This window comes from Pan paniscus, chromosome 23, assembly GCF_029289425.2.
Source record: "Pan paniscus chromosome 23, NHGRI_mPanPan1-v2.0_pri, whole genome shotgun sequence".
Lineage (NCBI taxonomy): Eukaryota > Metazoa > Chordata > Mammalia > Primates > Hominidae > Pan > Pan paniscus.
The window spans coordinates 11,959,125-11,978,101 of NC_085927.1; positions in this window are offsets into that span (position 1 = coordinate 11,959,125).

Consider the following 18,977-nt stretch of genomic DNA (forward strand, 5'->3'; position numbering starts at 1 on the left):
TCAATTCCATTCCGTTCCATACCATTCGGGTTGATTCCAAATCATTCCATTCCATTCCATTCCGTTCCATTCCATTCCACTCCTTTCCTTTCGGGGTGATTCTATTCCATTCCATTCCATTCCATTCCATTCCATTCCATTCCATTCCCTTCGGGTTGATTACATTGCATTGCATTCAATTCCATTCCATTACATTCCATTCCATTTTGGTTAACTCCATGCCATTCCATTCCATTCCATTCCATTACATTCCAATCGGGTTGATTCCATTCCCTTCCATTCCCCTCCATTCCATTCCATTCGAGTTGATTCCATTCCATTAAATTCCATTCCATTCGGGTTGACCCCATTCCATTCCATTCACTTCTATTCCATTCCATTCGGGTTGATTCCATTCCATTCCATTACATTCCATTCGGGTTGCTTCTATTCCATTCCATTCCACTCCATTCCATTCCATTCCATTCCATTCGGGTTGATTCCATTCCATTCAATTCCTTACCATTCCATTCGCGTTGACTCCTTTCCATTCCCTTCCATTCTGGTTGATTCCATTCCATTCTATTCCATTCCATTCCATTCCTTTCGGGTTGATTTTGTTCCATTCCATTCCATTCCATTGCATTCCATTCCATTCCCTTCGGGTTGATTCCATTCCATTCCATTCCATTCCATTCCATTCCATGCCATTCCGTTCCATTCTATTCCTTTCGGGTTGATTCCACTCCACTCCATTCCATTCCATTACATTCCATTCCATTCGGGTTGATTCCATTCCATTCCATTCCGTTCCATTTCATTCCATTCCATTCCATGCCATTCCATTCCATTCTATTCCATTGAGGTTGAATCCAATCCATTCCATTTCATTCCATTCCATTCCATTCGGGGTGATTCCAAATCATTCCATTCCATTCCATTAAGTTCCATTCTGTTAAACTCCATTCCTTTCGGGGTGATTGTATTCCATTAAATTCCATTCCATTCTATTCCATTCCATTCCATTTGTGTTGATTCCATTGCATTCCATTCCATTCCATTCCATTCCATTCCATTTGGGTAAACACCATTGCATTCCATTCCATTCCATTCCATTCCATTCCATTCCATGCCATTCCATTCCATTCTATTCCATTCAGGTTGGATCCACTCCAATCAATTCCATTCCGTTCCATACCATTCGGGTTGATTCCAAATCATTCCATTCCATTCCATTCCGTTCCATTCCATTCCACTCCATTACTTTCGGGGTGATTCTATTCCATTCCATTCCATTCCATTCCATTCCATTCCATTCCATTCCATTAGGGTTGATTCCATTGCATTGCATTCAATTCCATTCCATTCCATTCCATTTGGGTTAACTCCATGCCATTCCATTCCATTCCATTCCATTACATTCCAGTCGCGTTGATTCCATTCCCTTCCATTCCCCTCCATTCCATTCCATTCGAGTTGATTCCATTCCTTTCCATTCCTTTCCGGTTGATTCCATTCCATTGCATTCCATTCCATTCCATTCCATTCCATTCCATTTGTGTTGATTCCATTCCATTCCATTCCATTCCATTCTATTCCATTCCATACCATTCGCGTTGATTCCATTCCATTCCATTCCATTCCATTCCGTTCCATTCCATTCCATTCGGGTTTACTGCATTCCATTCCATTCCTTTCCGTTCCATTCCATTCCATTCTTTTCCATTCCATTCCATTCGGGTTGATTCCATTCCATTCGCTTCCATTCCAATCCATTCAAATTCCATTCGGGTTGATTCTATTCCATTCCATTCTATTCCATTCCCTTCCATTCGGGTTGATTCCATTCCATTCCATTCCCTTCCATTCCATTCAATTCGGGTTGAATCCATTCGTTTCCTTTCCATTCCATTCCATTCCATTCCATTCGGGTTGATGCCATTCCATTCCACTCCATTCCTTTCCATTCGGGTTGATTCCAGTCCATTCCATTCCATTCCATTCCAATGCATTCCATTCCATTCCATACGTGTTGATTCCATTGCATTCCATTCCATTCGGGTTGATTCCATTCCATTCCATTCCATGCCATTCGTGTTGTTTCCATTCCACTGCATTCCATTCCATTCCATTCATTTCGGGTCGATTCTTTTCCATTCCATTCCATTCCATTGCATTCCATTCCTTTCGTGTTGATTCCATTCCATTCCATTCCATTCCATTCCATTGCATTGCACTCCATTCGGGTTGATTCCATTCGATTCCATTGCATTCCATGCCAATCCGTTCGGGTTGATTCCATTCCATTCCATGCCATGTCATTCCATTCCATTCCATTCCATGCCATTCGAGTTGATTCCATTCCATTCCATTCCAATCCATTACATTACATTACATTACATTCCGGTTGATTCCATTCCATTCCATTCCATTCCATTCCATTCCATTCCTTTCGGGTTGATTCTGTTCCATTCCATTCCATTCAATTGCATTCCATTCCATTCCATTTGGTTTGATTTCATTCCATTCCATTCCATTGCAGTCCATTCCATTCCATTCGGGTTGATTCCATTCCATTCCATTCCATTCCATTCCATTCCATTCCATTCCATTCCATTCTATTCCTTTCGGGTTGATTCCACTCCACTCCATTCCATTCCATTACATTCCATTCCATTCGGGTTGATTCCATTCCATTCCATTCCGTTCCATTTCATTCCATTCCATTCCATGCCACTCCATTCCATTCTATTCCACTGAGGTTGAATCCAATCCATTCCATTCCATTCCATTCCATTCCATTCGGGGTGATTCCAAATCATTCCATTCCATTCCATTCAGTTCCATTCTATTCCACTCCATTCCTTTCGGGGTGATTGTATTCCATTAAATTCCATTCCATTCTATTCCATTCCATTCCATTTGTGTTGATTCCATTGCATTCCATTCCATTCCATTCCATTCCATTCCATTTGGGTTAACCCCATTGCATTCCATTCCATTCCATTCCATTCCATTCCATGCCATTCCATTCCATTCTATTCCATTCAGGTTGAATCCACTCCAATCAATTGCATTCCGTTCCATACCATTCGGGTTGATTCCAAATCATTACATTCCATTCCATTCCGTTCCATTCCATTCCACTCCATTCCTTTCGGGGTGATTCTATTCCATTCCATTCCATTCCATTCCATTCCATTCCATTCGGGTTGATTCCATTGCATTGCATTCAATTCCATTCCATTCCATTCCATTTGGGTTAACTCCGTGCCATTCCATTCCATTCCATTACATTACATTCCAATCGGGTTGATTCCATTCCCTTCCATTCCCCTCCATTCCATTCTATTCGAGTTGATTCCATTCCTTTCCATTCCATTCCGGTTGATTCCATTCCATTGCATTCCATTCCATTCCATTCCATTCCATTCCATTTGTGTTGATTCCATTCCATTCCATTCCATTCCATTCTGTTCCTTTCCATTCCATTCGCGTTGATTCCATTCCATTCCATTCCATTCCATTCCGTTCCATTACATTCCATTCGGGTTTGCTGCATTCCATTCCATTCCTTTCCGTTCCATTCCATTCCATTCCTTTCCATTCCATTCCATTCGGTTTGATTTCATTCCATTCGATTCCATTCCAATCCATTCCATTCCATTCTGGTTGATTCTCTTCCATTCCATTCTATTCCATTCCCTTCCATTCGGGTTGATTCCATTCCATTCCATTCCCTTCCATTCCATTCAATTCGGGTTGAATCCATTCGTTTCCTTTCCATTCCATTCCATTCCATTCCATTCGGGTTGATGCCATTCCATTCCATTCCATTCCTTTCCATTCGGGTTGATTCCAGTCCATTCCATTCCATTCCTTTCCAATGCATTCCATTCCATTCCATACGTGTTGATTCCATTGCATTCCATTCCATTCGGGTTGATTACATTCCATTCCATTCCATGCCATTCGTGTTGTTTCCATTCCACTACATTCCATTCCATTCCATTCATTTCGGGTCGATTCTTTTCCATTCCATTCCATTCCATTGCATTCCATTCCTTTCGTGTTGATTCCATTCCATTCCATTCCATTCCATTCCATTCCATTCCATTGCATTGCACTCCATTCGGGTTGATTCCATTCGATTCCATTGCATTCCATTCCAATCCGTTCGGGTTGATTCCATTCCATTCCATGCCATGTCATTCCATTCCATTCCATTCCATGCCATTCGAGTTGATTCCAGTCCATTCCATTCCAATCCATTACATTACATTACATTACATTCCGGTTGATTCCATTCCATTCCATTCCATTCCATTCCATTCCATTCCATTCCATTCGGGATGATTCCATTCCATTCCATTCCATTCGGCTTGATTCCATTCCATTCCTTTCCATTCCATTACATTCCATTCGTTTTGATTCGATTCCATTCCATTCCATTCCATTCGGTTTGATTCCATTCCATTCAAAGCCATTCCAATCAATTCCATTCCATTCGATTCCATTCCAATTGATTCCATTCCATTCCATTCCATTCCATTCGGGTTATTTCCATTCCATTCCATTCAATTCCACACGGGTTGATTCCATTATATTCCATTCGGGTTGATTCCATTCCATTCCAATCCATTCCATTCGGGTTTATTCCATTCGGGTTGATTCCATTACATTCCATTAGATTCCATTCCATTCCATTCGTGTTTATTCCATTCCATTCCATTCCACTCCATTCCATTCCATTTCATTCCATTTGGGTTGATTCCATTCCATTCCTTTCCATTCCATTTCATTCCATGCCATTCCAATCCATTCTATTCCATTCGGGTTGATTCCATTCCATTCCATTGCATTCCTTTACATAAGAATTGATTCCATACCATTCCATTCCATTCCATTCCATTCCATGCCATTCGGGTTTAATCCATTCCATTCAATTCCATTCGACCTGATTCCATTCCATTCCATGCCATTCCATCCCATTCCATTCCATTCCATTCCATTCCATTCGTGTTGATTCCATTCCATTCCATTCCCTTCCATTCCATTCCATTCGGGTTGATTCCATTCCATTCACTTTCATTCCATTCCATTCCATTCCATTCCATTCCATTCCATTCCATTCCATTCGGGTTGATTCCATTCCATTCCTTTCCATTCCCTTCGGGTTAATTCCATTCCAATCCATTCCATTCCATTCGGGATGATTCCATTCCAGTCCATTCGGGTTGATTCCATTCCGTTCCATTCCATTCCATTTGGGTTGATTCCATTCCATTCCATTCCATTCCATTCCATTCCATTACATTCCATTCCGTTCCATTGCATTCCATTCGGATTGACTCCATTCCATTCCATTCCATTCGGTTTTATTCCATTCCATTCCATTTCATTCCATTCCATTCCATTCCAGTCTAGCTGATTCCATTCCATTGCATTCCATTCCATTCCATTCCATTCCATTCGGGTTGATTCCATTCCATTCCATTCCACTCCATTCCATTCCATTCACTTTCATTCCGTTCCACTGCATTCCATCCCATTCCATTAGGGTTGATTCCATTCCATTCCATTCAATTCCATTCCATTCCGCTCCATTTCATTCGTGTTGCTTTCATTCATTACCATTCCATTCCATTCCATTCAATTCCATTCGGTATGAATCCATTCCATTCCATTCCATTCCACTCCATTCCATTCCTTTCCATTTGGGTTGATTACATTCCATTCCATACCATTCCATTCCATTCGGGTTGATTCCACTACATTCAGTTTCATTCCATTCCATTCCATTCGGGTTGATTCCATTCCATTCCATTCCATTAAATTCCATTCGGTTTTATTCCATTCCAATTCTTTTGTTTCCATTCCATTCCATTCGGGATGATTCCATTCCATTCCATTCCATTCGGGTTGATTCCACTCCATTCCATTCCATTCCATTCCATTCCATTCCATTCCGGTTGATTCCATTCCATTCCATTCCTTTCCATTCGAGTTGACTCCATTCCATTCCATTCCATTCCATTCCTTTCCATTCCATTCGGATTGATTCCATTCCATTCCATTCCTTTCCATTCCATTCCATTCGCGTTGATTCCATTCCATTCCATTCCATTCGTTTTGATTCCATTCCATTCCATTCCATTCCATTACATTCCATTCCATTCCATTCCATTCAATTCCATTCCATTCTTTTCGGGTCGATTCTGTTCCATTCCATTCCATTCCATTGCATTCCATTCCTTTCGTGTTGATTCCATTCCATTCCATTCCTTTCCATTCCATTCCATTCCATTCGGGTTTATTCCATTCCATTCCATTCCATTCCATTCCATTCAGGTTGATTCCATATCATTCTATTTCATTCCATTCCGTTCCATTCCATTACACTCCATTCCTTTCGGGGTGATTCTAATCCATTCCATTCCATTCCATTCCATTCCATTCGGGTTGATTCCATTCCATTCCATTCCATTCCATTCGTCTTACGTCCATTCCATTCCATTCCATTCCATTCCATTCAGGTGGATTCCAAATCATTCTATTCCATTCCATTCCGTTCCATTCCATTCCACTCCATTCCTTTCGGGGTGATTCTATTCCATTACATTCCATTCCATACCATTCAATTCCATTCGGGTTGATTCCATTCCATTCCATTCCATTCCATTCGGGTTGATTCCATTCCATTACGTTCCATTCCATTCGGTTCCATTCCATTTGGGTTATCTCCATTCCATTCCATTCCTTTCCATTGTATTCCATTCCATTCCAATCGCGTTGATTCCATTCCTTTCCATTCCATTCCATTCCATTGCATTCCATTCGATTTGATTCCATTCCATTTCATTCCTTTGCATTCCATTCCATTCGTGTTGATTCCATTCCATTCCATTCCATTGCATTCCATTCCATTCCATTCCATTCCATTGCATTTGGGTTGATTCAATTCCATTCCATTCCATTCCATTGCATTCCATTCCATTCGCGTTGATTCCATTCCATTCCATTCCTTTCGGGGTGATTCTATTCCATTCTATTCCATTTCATTCTATTCCATTCCATTCCATTCGGGTAGATCCCATTCCATTCCATTCCATTCCATTGCATTCCATTCCATTCCATTCGGGTTGATTCCATTCTTTCCAATTGCATTCCATTCCATTCCATTTGGGTTGATTCCATTCCATTCTTTTCCATTCCATTCCATTCCATTCCATTCCATTCCATTCCATTCCATTCGGGTTTATTCCATTCCATTCCATTGCATTCCATTCCATTTCATTCCATTGCATTCCATTTCATTCCATTCCATTCCATTCGGGATGATTCCATTCCATTCCTTTCCATTCGGCTTGATTCAATTCCTTTCCATTCCATTCCATTCCACTCCATTCGTTTTGATTCCATTCCATTAAATTCCATTCCATTCGGGTTGATTCCATTCCATTCAATTCCATTCCACTCCATGCCATTCCATTCGATTCCATTCTCGTTGATTCCATTCCATTACATTCCATTCCATTCGTGTTATTTCCATTCCATTCCATTCAATTCCACTCGGGTTGATTCCATTATATTCTATTCTGGTTGATTCCATTCCATTCCATCCCATTCCATTCGTGTTGATTCCATTCCATTCCATTCCATTCCATTCCATTCCATTCGGATTGATTCCATTCCATTCCATTCCATTCCATTCCATTCCATTCCATTCCATTCCATTCCATTGCATTCCTTTCAGGTTGACTCCGTTCCATTCCATTTCATTAGGGTTGATTCCAATCCATTCCATTCCATTACGTTCCATTCCATTCCATTCCATTCCATTCCATTCCATTCCATTCGGATTGATTCCATTCCATTCCATTCCATTCCATTCCATTCCATTGCATTCCTTTCAGGTTGACTCCGTTCCATTCCATTCCATTAGGGTTGATTCCAATCCATTCCATTCCATTCCATTCCATTCCACTCTATTCCTTTCGGGGAGATTCTATTCCATTCCATTCCATTCCATTCCATTCGGGGTGATTCCATTCCATTCCATTCCATTCCACTCCATTCCATTCCATTCCATTTGGGTTAACTCCATTGCATTGCATTCCATTCCATTCCATTCCATTCCATTCCATTCCATTCCATTCCATTCCATTCCAATCGGGTTGATTCCATTCCATTCCATTCCATTCCATTCCATTCCATTCCATTCCATTCCATTCCATTCCATTCTAATTGATTCCATTCCATTCCTTTCCATTCCAGTCCATTCCATTCCATTCCATTTCATTCGGGTTGATTCCATTCCATTCCATTCCATTCCTTTCCATTCCATTCGGAATGATTCCATTCCATTCCATTCCACTCCATTCCATTCCATTACTCTCAGGGTGACTCCATTCCATTCCATACCGTTCCATTCTATTCCATTCCATTCGGGTTGATTCCATTCCATTCCATTCCATTCCATTACATTCCATTCGTGTTACATCCATTCCATTCCATTCCATTCCATTCCATTCCATTCGGGTTGATTCCATTCCATTCCTTTCCTTTCAATTCCATTGCATTCCATTCGGATTGATTCCATTCCATTCCATTCCATTTCATTCCTTTCCATTCCATTTCATTCAGGTTGATTCCATTCCATTTCACTCCATTCGTGTTGATTCCATTCCACTCCATTCCATTCAATACCATTTCATTCCATTCCATTCCATTCCATTCCATTCCATTCCATTCCGATTGATTCCATTCCATTCCATTCCATTCGGTTTGATTCCATTCCATTCCATTCCATTCCATTCCATTCGGGTTGATTCCATTCCATTCCATTCCATTCCTTTCCATTAAATTCCATTCGTGTTAATTCCATTCCATTTGGGTTGATTCCATTCCTTTCCATTCCATTTCCTTCCATGCCATTCCATTCCATTCTATTCCATTCGGGTTGATTCCATTCCATTCCATTCCATTATATATGACTTGACTCCATTCCACTCCATTCCATTCGACTGGATTCCATTCCATTCAATTCCATTCCATCCCATTCCATTCCACTCTATTCCATTCGTGTTGATTCCATTCCATTCCATACCATTCCATTCCATTCCATTCCATTCCATTCCATTCCATTCGGGTTGATTCCATTCCATTCAATTCCATTCCATTCCATTCCATTCAATTCCATTCCATTCTTTTCGGGTCCATTCTGTTTCATTCCATTCCATTCCATTGCATTCCATTCCTTTCGTGTTGTTTCCATTCCGTTCCATTCCATTCCATTCCATTCCATTCCATTCCATTCCATTCCATTCCATTCGATTCCATTGCATTCCACTCCATTCGGGTTGATTCCATTCCATTCCATTGCATTTCATTCCATTCCGTTCAGGTTGATTCCATTCCATTCCATGCATGTGATTCCATTCCATTCTATTCCATGCAATTCCATTCCATTACGTTCCATTACATTCTGGTTGATTCCATTCCATTCTATTCCATTCCATTCCATTCCATTCCATTCCATTGCATTAAATTCCATTCCATTCGGGTTGAATCCACTCCATTCCATTCCATTCCATTCCATTCCATTCCATTCGTGTTATATAAATTCCATTCCATTCCATTCCATTCCATTCCATTCCATTCAGGTTGATTCCAAATCATTCTATTCCATTCCATTCCGTTCCATTCCATTCGACTCCATTCCTTTCGGGGTGATTCTATTCCTTTACATTCCATTCCATACCATTCGATTCCATTCGGGTTGATTCCATTCCATTCAGTTGCATTCCATTCCATTCCATTCTGGTTGATTCCATTCCATTCCATTCCATTAAATTCCATTCGGTTTTATTCCATTCCATTCCATTTGATTCCATTCCATTCCATTCGGGGTGATTCCATTCCATTCCTTTCCATTCGTGTTGACTCCATTCCATTCCATTCCATTCCATTCCATTCCTTTCCATTCCATTCGGATTGATTCCATTCCATTCCATTCCTTTCCATTCCATTCCATTCGGGTTGATTCCATTCCATTCCATTCCATTCAATTCCATTCCATTCAATTCCATTCCATTCTTTTCGAGTCGATTCTGTTCCATTCCATTCCATTCCATTTCATTCCATTCCTTTCGTGTTGATTCCATTCCATTCCGTTCCTTTCCATTCCATTCCATTCCATTCGGGTTGATTCCATTCCATTCCATTCCATTCAATTCGTGTTATATCCATTCCATTCCATTCCATTCCATTCCATTCAGGTTGATTCCAAATCATTCTATTCCATTCCATTCCGTTCCATTCCATTCGACTCCATTCCTTTCGGGGTGATTCTATTCCTTTACATTCCATTCCATACCATTCCATTCCATTCGGGTTGATTCCATTCCATTCAGTTGCATTCCATTTCATTCCATTCTGGTTGATTCCATTCCATTCCATTCCATTAAATTCCATTCGGTTTTATTCCATTCCATTCCATTTGATTCCATTCCATTCGGGATGATTCCATTCCATTCCATTCCATTCTCGTTGATTCCATTCCATTCCATTCCATTCCATTCCATTCCATTCCATTCCATTCCGGTTGATTCCATTCCATTCCATTCCTTTCCATTCGGGTTGACTCCATTCCATTCCATTCCATTCCATTCCTTTCCATTCCATTCGGATTGATTCCATTCCATTCCATTCCTTTCCATTCCATTCCATTCGGGTTGATTCCATTCCATTCCATTCCATTCGTTTTGATTCCATTCCATTCCATTCCATTCCATTCCATTCCATTCAATTCCATTCCATTATTTTCGGGTCGATTCTGTTCCATTTCATTCCTTTCCATTGCATTCCATTCCTTTCGTGTTGATTCCATTCCATTCCATTCCTTTCCATTCCATTCCATTCCATTCGGGTTGATTCCATTCCATTCCATTCCATTCCATTCGTGCTACATCCATTCCATTCCTTTCCACTCCATTCCATTCCGGTTGATTCCAAATCACTCTATACCATTCCATTCCGTTCCATTCCATTCCACTCCATTCCTTTCGGGGTGATTCTATTCCATTCCATTCCATTCCATTCCATTCCATTCCATTCCATTCGGTGTGATTCCATTCCATTCCATTCCATTCCACTCCATTCCATTCCATTCCATTTGGGTTAACTCCATTGCATTGCATTCCATTCCATTCCATTCCATTCCACTCCATTCCATTCCATTCTAATCCGGTTGATTCCATTCCATTGCATTCCATTCCATTCCATTCCATTCAATTCTAATTGATTCCATTGCATTCCTTTCCATTCCATTCCATTCCATTCCATTTCATTCCATTCCTTTCCATTCGGGATGATTCCATTCCATTCCATTCCATTCCATTCCATTCCATTCCATTCCATTCTTTTCGGGTCGATTCTGATCCATTCCATTCCATTCCATTGCATTCCATTCCTTTCGTGTTGATTCCATTCCATTCCATTCCTTTCCATTCCATTCCATTCCATTCGGGTTGATTCCATTCCATTCCATTCCATTCCATTCGTGTTACATCCATTCCATTCCATTCCTTTCCATTCCATTCGGGTTGATTCCATTCCATTCCATTCCATTCCATTCGTGTTACATCCATTCCATTCCATTCCTTTCCATTCCATTCGGGTTGATTCCAAATCATTCTATTCCATTCCATTCCGTTCCATTCCATTCCACTCTATTCCTTTCGGGGAGATTCTATTCCATTCCATTCCATTCCATTCCATTCGGGGAGATTCCATTCCATTCCATTCCATTCCACTCCATTCCATTCCATTCCATTTGGGTTAACTCCATTGCATTGCATTCCATTCCATTCCATTCCATTCCATTCCATTCCATTCCATTCCATTCCATTCCAATCGGGTTGATTCCATTCCATTCCATTCCATTCCATTCCATTCCATTCCATTCCATTCCATTCTAATTGATTCCATTCCATTCCTTTCCATTCCATTCCATTCCATTCCTTTCCATTCCATTCGGGTTGTTTCCATTCCATTCCATTCCATTCCATTCTAATTGATTCCATTCCATTCCTTTCCATTCCATTCCATACCATTCCATTCCATTCGGAATGATTCCATTCCATTCCATTCCATTCCATTCCATTCCGTTCCATTGCTCTCGGGTTGACTCCATTCCATTCCATACCGTTCCATTCCATTCCATTCCATTCGGGTTGATTCCAATCCTTTCCATTCCATTCCATTCGTGTTACATCCATTCCATTCCATTCCATTCCTTTCCATTCAATTGCATTCCATTCGGATTGATTCCATTCCATTCCATTCGATTTCATTCGTTTCCATTCCATTTCATTCAGGTTGATTCCATTCCATTCCATTCCATTCGTGTTGATTCCATTCCACTCCATTCCATTGAATACCATTCCATTCCATTCCATTCCGATTGATTCCATTCCATTCCATTCCATTCCATTCGGGTTGATTCCATTCCAGTCCATTCCATTCCATTCCATTCCATTCGGGTTGATTCCATTCCATTCCATTCCATTCCATTCCATTCCATTCCATTCGGAATGATTCCATTCCATTCCATTCCATTCCATTCCATTCCATTCCATTCCATTCGGAATGATTCCATTCCATTCCATTCCATTCCATTCCATTCCATTACTCTCGGGTTGACTCCATTCCATTCCATACCGTTCCATTCTATTCCATTCCATTCGGGTTGATTCCATTCCATTCCATTCCATTCCATTCCATTCCATTCCATTCGTGTTACATCCATTCCATTCCATTCCATTCCATTCCATTCCATTCGGGTTGATTCCATTCCATTCCTTTCCTTTCAATTCCATTGCATTCCATTCGGATTGATTCCATTCCATTCCATTCCATTTCATTCCTTTCCATTCCATTTCATTCAGGTTGATTCCATTCCATTCCACTCCATTCGTGTTGATTCCATTCCACTCCATTCCAATCAATACAATTCCGTTCCATTCCATTCCATTCCATTCCATTCCATTCCATTCCATTCCGGTTGATTCCATTCCATTCCATTCCATTCCATTCCATTCGGTTTGATTCCATTCCATTCCATTCCATTCCATTCCATTCGGGTTGATTCCATTCCATTCCATTCCATTCCTTTCCATTAAATTCCATTCGTGTTGATTCCATTCCATTTGGGTTGATTCCATTCCTTTCCATTCCATTTCATTCCATGCCATTCCATTCCATTCTATTCCATTCGGGTTGATTCCATTCCATTCCATTCCATTATATATGACTTGACTCCATTCCATTCCATTCCATTCGACTGGATTCCATTCCATTCAATTCCATTCCATCCCATTCCATTCCATTCTATTCCATTCGTGTTGATTCCATTCCATTCCATTCCATTCCATTCCATTCCATTCCATTCCATTCCGGTTGATTCCATTCCATTCAATTCCATTCCATTCCATTCCATTCAATTCCATTCCATTCTTTTCGGGTCGATTCTGTTTCATTCCATTCCATTCCATTGCATTCCATTCCTTTCGTTTTGATTCCATTCCGTTCCATTCCATTCCATTCCATTCCATTCCATTCCATTCCATTCCATTCCATTCGATTCCATTGCATTCCACTCCATTCGGGTTGATTCCATTCCATTCCATTGCATTTCATTCCATTCCGTTCAGGTTGATTCCATTCCATTTCATGCATGTGATTCCATTCCATTCCATTCCATGCCATTCCATTCCATTACGTTACATTACATTCTGGTTGATTCCATTCCATTCTATTCCATTCCATTCCATTCCATTCCATTCCATTGCATTAAATTCCATTCCATTCGGGTTGAATCCACTCCATTCCATTCCATTCCATTCCGTTCCTTTTGGGTTGATTCCATTCCCTTCCATTCCCCTCCATTCCATTCCATTCGGGTTGATTCCATTCCTTTCCATTGCATTCGGTTTGATTCCATTCCATTGCATCCCTTCCATTCCGTTCCATTCGTGTTGATTCCATTCCATTCCATTTGGGTTGATTCCATTCCACTCCATTCCATTCCATTCCATTCCATTCCTTTCGGGTCGATTATATTCCATTCCATTCCATTCCATTGCATTCAATTCCTTTCGTGTTGATTCCATTCCTTTCCGTTGCATTCCATTCCATTCCATTCCATTCCATTCCATTCCATTCCATTCCTTTCGGGTCGACTATATTCCATTCCATTCCATTCCATTCCACTCCATGCCATTCTAGTTGATTCCATTCCATTCCATTCCATTCGTTTTGATTCTATTCCATTCCATTCTATTCCATTCCATTCGTTTTGATTTTATTCCATTTCATTCCATGCCATTCGTGTTGATTCCATTCCATTCAATTCCATTCCACTCCATTCCATTCCATTCGATTCCATTCTCGTTGATTCCATTCCAATGCATTCCATTCCAATCGGGTTATTTCAATTCCATTCCATTCAATTCCACTCGGGTTTATTACATTATATTCCATTCGGGTTGATTCCATTCCATTCCATTCCATTCGGGTTGATTCCATTCCATGCCATTCCATACCATTCCATTCCATTCGGAATGATTCCATTCCATTCCATTCCATTCCATTCCATTCCATTCCATTCCGTTCCATTCCTCTCGGGTTGACTCCATTCCATTCCATACCGTTCCATTCCATTCCATTCCATTCGGGTTGATTCCATTCCATTCCAATCCATTCAATTCCATTCGTGTTACATCCATTCCATTCCATTCCATTCCATTCGGGTTGATTCCATTCCATTCCATTCCTTTCCATTTGGGTTAATTCCATTCCATTCCATTCCATTTCATTCCATTCCATTCCATTCCTTTCCATTCCATTGCATTTCATTCGGATTGATTCCATTCCATTCCATTCCATTTCATTCCTTTCCATTCCATTTCATTCAGGTTGATTCCATTCCATTCCATTCCATTCGTGTTGATTCCATTCCACTCCATTCCATTCAATACCATTCCATTCCATTCCATTACATTATATTCCTGTTGATTCCTTTCCATTCCATTCCATTCCATTCCATTCCATTCCATTCCATTCGGAATGATTCCATTCCATTCCATTCCATTCCATTCCATTCCATTCCATTCCATTCCATTCCTCTCGGGTTGACTCCATTCCATTCCATTCCGTTCAATTCCATTCCATTCCATTCGGGTTGATTCCATTCCATTCCATTCCATTCCATTCCATTCGTGTTACATCCATTCCATTCCATTCCATTCCATTCCATTCCATTCGGGTTGATTCCATTCCAGTCCATTCCATTCCATTCCATTCCATTCGGGTTGATTCCATTCCATTCCATTCCATTCCTTTCCATTAAATTCCATTCGTGTTGATTCCATTCCATTCCATTCCATTTGGGTTGATTCCATTCCATTCCATTCCATTTCATTCCATGCCATTCCATTCCATTCTATTCCATTCGGGTTGATTCCATTCCATTCCATTCCATTTCATTATATATGACTTGATTCCATTCCATTCCATTCCATTCGGCTTTATTCCATTCCATTCCATTCCATTCCATTCGGCTGGATTCCATGGCATTCAATTCCATTCCATCCCATTCCATTCCATTCTATTCCATTCGTGTTGATTTCATTCCATTGCATTCCATTCCATTCCATTCCATTCCATTCGGGTTGATTCCATTCCATTCAATTGCATTCCATTCCATTCCATTCAATTCCATTCCATTCTTTTCGGGTCGATTCTCTTCCATTCCATTCCATTCCATTGCATTCCATTCTTTTCGTGTTGATTCCATTCCGTTCCATTCCATTCCATTCCATTCCATTCCATTCCATTCCATTGCATTCCACTCCATTCGGGTTGATTCCATTCCATTCCATTCCATTGCATTTCATTCCATTACGTTCAGGTTGATTCCATTCCATTAAATGCATGTGATTGCATTGCATTCCATTCCATGCCATTCGAGTTGATTCCATTCCATTCCATTCCATTCCATTCCATTCCATTCCATTCCATTCCATTCGGGTTGATTCCATTGCATTCCATTCCATTCCATTCAATTCGGTTTGATTCCATTCCTTTCCTATCCATTTCATTCCATTCCATTCCATTCCATTCCATTCCATTCCATTCCATTCCATTTGGGTTACTTCCATTCCATTCCATTCCATTCCATTCCATTCCATTCCATTCTGGTTGATTCCATTCCTTTCCTTTCCATTCCATTCCATTCCATTCCATTCGGGTAGATTCCATTCAATTCCATTCCATTCTTCTTCATTCCATTCCATTGCATTCCATTACATACCATTCCATTCCATTCGTGTTGATTACATTCCATTCCATTCCATTCCATTCGGGTTGATACCATTCCATTCCATTCCATTCAAATCCTTTCCATTGCATTTGGGTTGATTCCATTCCATTCCATTCCATTCGAGTTACTTCCATTCCATTCCATTCCATTCCACTCGGGTTGATTCCATTCCATTCCATTCGGGTTGATTTCACTCCATTCCATTCCATTCCATTCGGATGGATTCCATTCCATTCCATTCCATTCCATTACATTCCATTCCATTCCGTTCCATTCCTCTCGGGTTGACTCCATTCCATTCCATACCGTTCCATTCCATTCCATTCCATTCGGGTTGATTCCATTCCATTCCAATCCATTCAATTCCATTCTTGTTACATCCATGCCATTCCATTCCATTCCATTCCATTCGGGTTGATTCCATTCCATTCCATTCCTTTCCATTTGGGTTAATTCCATTCCATTCCATTCCATTTCATTCCATTCCATTCCATTCCTTTCCATTCCATTGCATTTCATTCGGATTGATTCCATTCCATTCCATTCCATTTCATTCCTTTCCATTCCATTTCATTCAGGTTGATTCCATTCCATTCCATTCCATTCGTGTTGATTCCATTCCACTCCATTCCACTCAATACCATTCCATTCCATTCCATTACATTATATTCCTGTTGATTCCTTTCCATTCCATTCCATTCCATTCCATTCCATTCCATTCGGAATTATTCCATTCCATTCCATTCCATTCCATTCCATTCCATTCCGTTCCATTCCTCTCGGGTTGACTCCATTCCATTCCATTCCGTTCAATTCCATTCCATTCCATTCGGGTTGATTCCATTCCATTCCATTCCATTCCATTCCATTCGTGTTACATCCATTCCATTCCATTCCATTCCATTCCATTCCATTCGGGTTGATTCCATTCCAGTCCATTCCATTCCATTCCATTCCATTCGGGTTGATTCCATTCCATTCCATTCCATTCCTTTCCATTAAATTCCATTCGTGTTGATTCCATTCCATTCCATTCCATTTGGGTTGATTCCATTCCATTCCATTCCATTTCATTCCATGCCATTCCATACCATTCTATTCCATTCGGGTTGATTCCATTCCATTCCATTCCATTTCATTATATATGACTTGATTCCATTCCATTCCATTCCATTCGGCTTTATTCCATTCCATTCCATTCCATTCCATTCGGCTGGATTCCATGGCATTCAATTCCATTCCATCCCATTCCATTCCATTCTATTCCATTCATGTTGATTCCATTCCATTGCATTCCATTCCATTCCATTCCATTCCATTCCATTCCATTCGGGTTGATTCCATTCCATTCAATTGCATTCCATTCCATTCCATTCTATTCCATTCCATTCTTTTCGGGTCGATTCTCTTCCATTCCATTCCATTCCATTGCATTCCATTCTTTTCGTGTTGATTCCATTCCGTTCCATTCCATTCCATTCCATTCCATTCCATTCCATTCCATTGCATTCCACTCCATTCGGGTTGATTCCATTCCATTCCATTCCATTGCATTTCATTCCATTACGTTCATGTTGATTCCATTCCATTCCATGCATGTGATTGCATTGCATTCCATTCCATGCCATTCGAGTTGATTCCATTCCATTCCATTCCATTCCATTCCATTCCATTCCATTCCATTCGGGTTGATTCCATTGCATTCCATTCCATTCCATTCAATTCGGTTTGATTCCATTCCTTTCCTATCCATTTCATTCCATTCCATTCCATTCCATTCCATTCCATTCCATTTGGGTTACTTCCATTCCATTCCATTCCATTCCATTCCATTCCATTCCATTCTGGTTGATTCCATTCCTTTCCTTTCCATTCCATTCCATTCCATTCGGGTTGATTCCATTCAATTCCATTCCATTCTTCTTGATTCCATTCCATTCCATTGCATTCCATTACATACCATTCCATTCCATTCGTGTTGATTCCATTCCATTCCATTCCATTCCATTCGGGTTGATACCATTCCATTCCATTCCATTCAAATCCTTTCCATTGCATTTGGGTTGATTCCATTCAATTCCATTCCATTCAAATCCTTTCCATTGCATTTGGGTTGATTCCATTCCATTCCATTCCATTCCATTCGAGTTACTTCCATTCCATTCCATTCCATTCCACTCGGGTTGATTCCATTCCATTCCATTCGGGTTGATTTCACTCCATTCCATTCCATTCCATTCGGATGGATTCCATTCCATTCCATTCCATTCCATTCCAATCCATTCCATTCGGAATGAATCCATTTAATTCCATTCCATTCCATTCCATTCCATGCCATTCCATTGCATTCCATGCCATTCCATTCCATTCCATTCTATTCCATTCAGGTTGAATCCACTCCATTCCATTCCATTCCATTCCATTCCATTCTGGTTGATTCCAAATCATTCCATTCCATTCCATTCCGTTCCATTCCATTCCACTCCATTCCTTTCGGGGTGATTCTATTCCATTCCATTCCATTCCATTCTATTCCATTCCATTCCATTCGTGTTGATTCCATTGCATTCCATTCCATTCCATTCCATTCCATTCCATTTGGGTTAACTTCTTT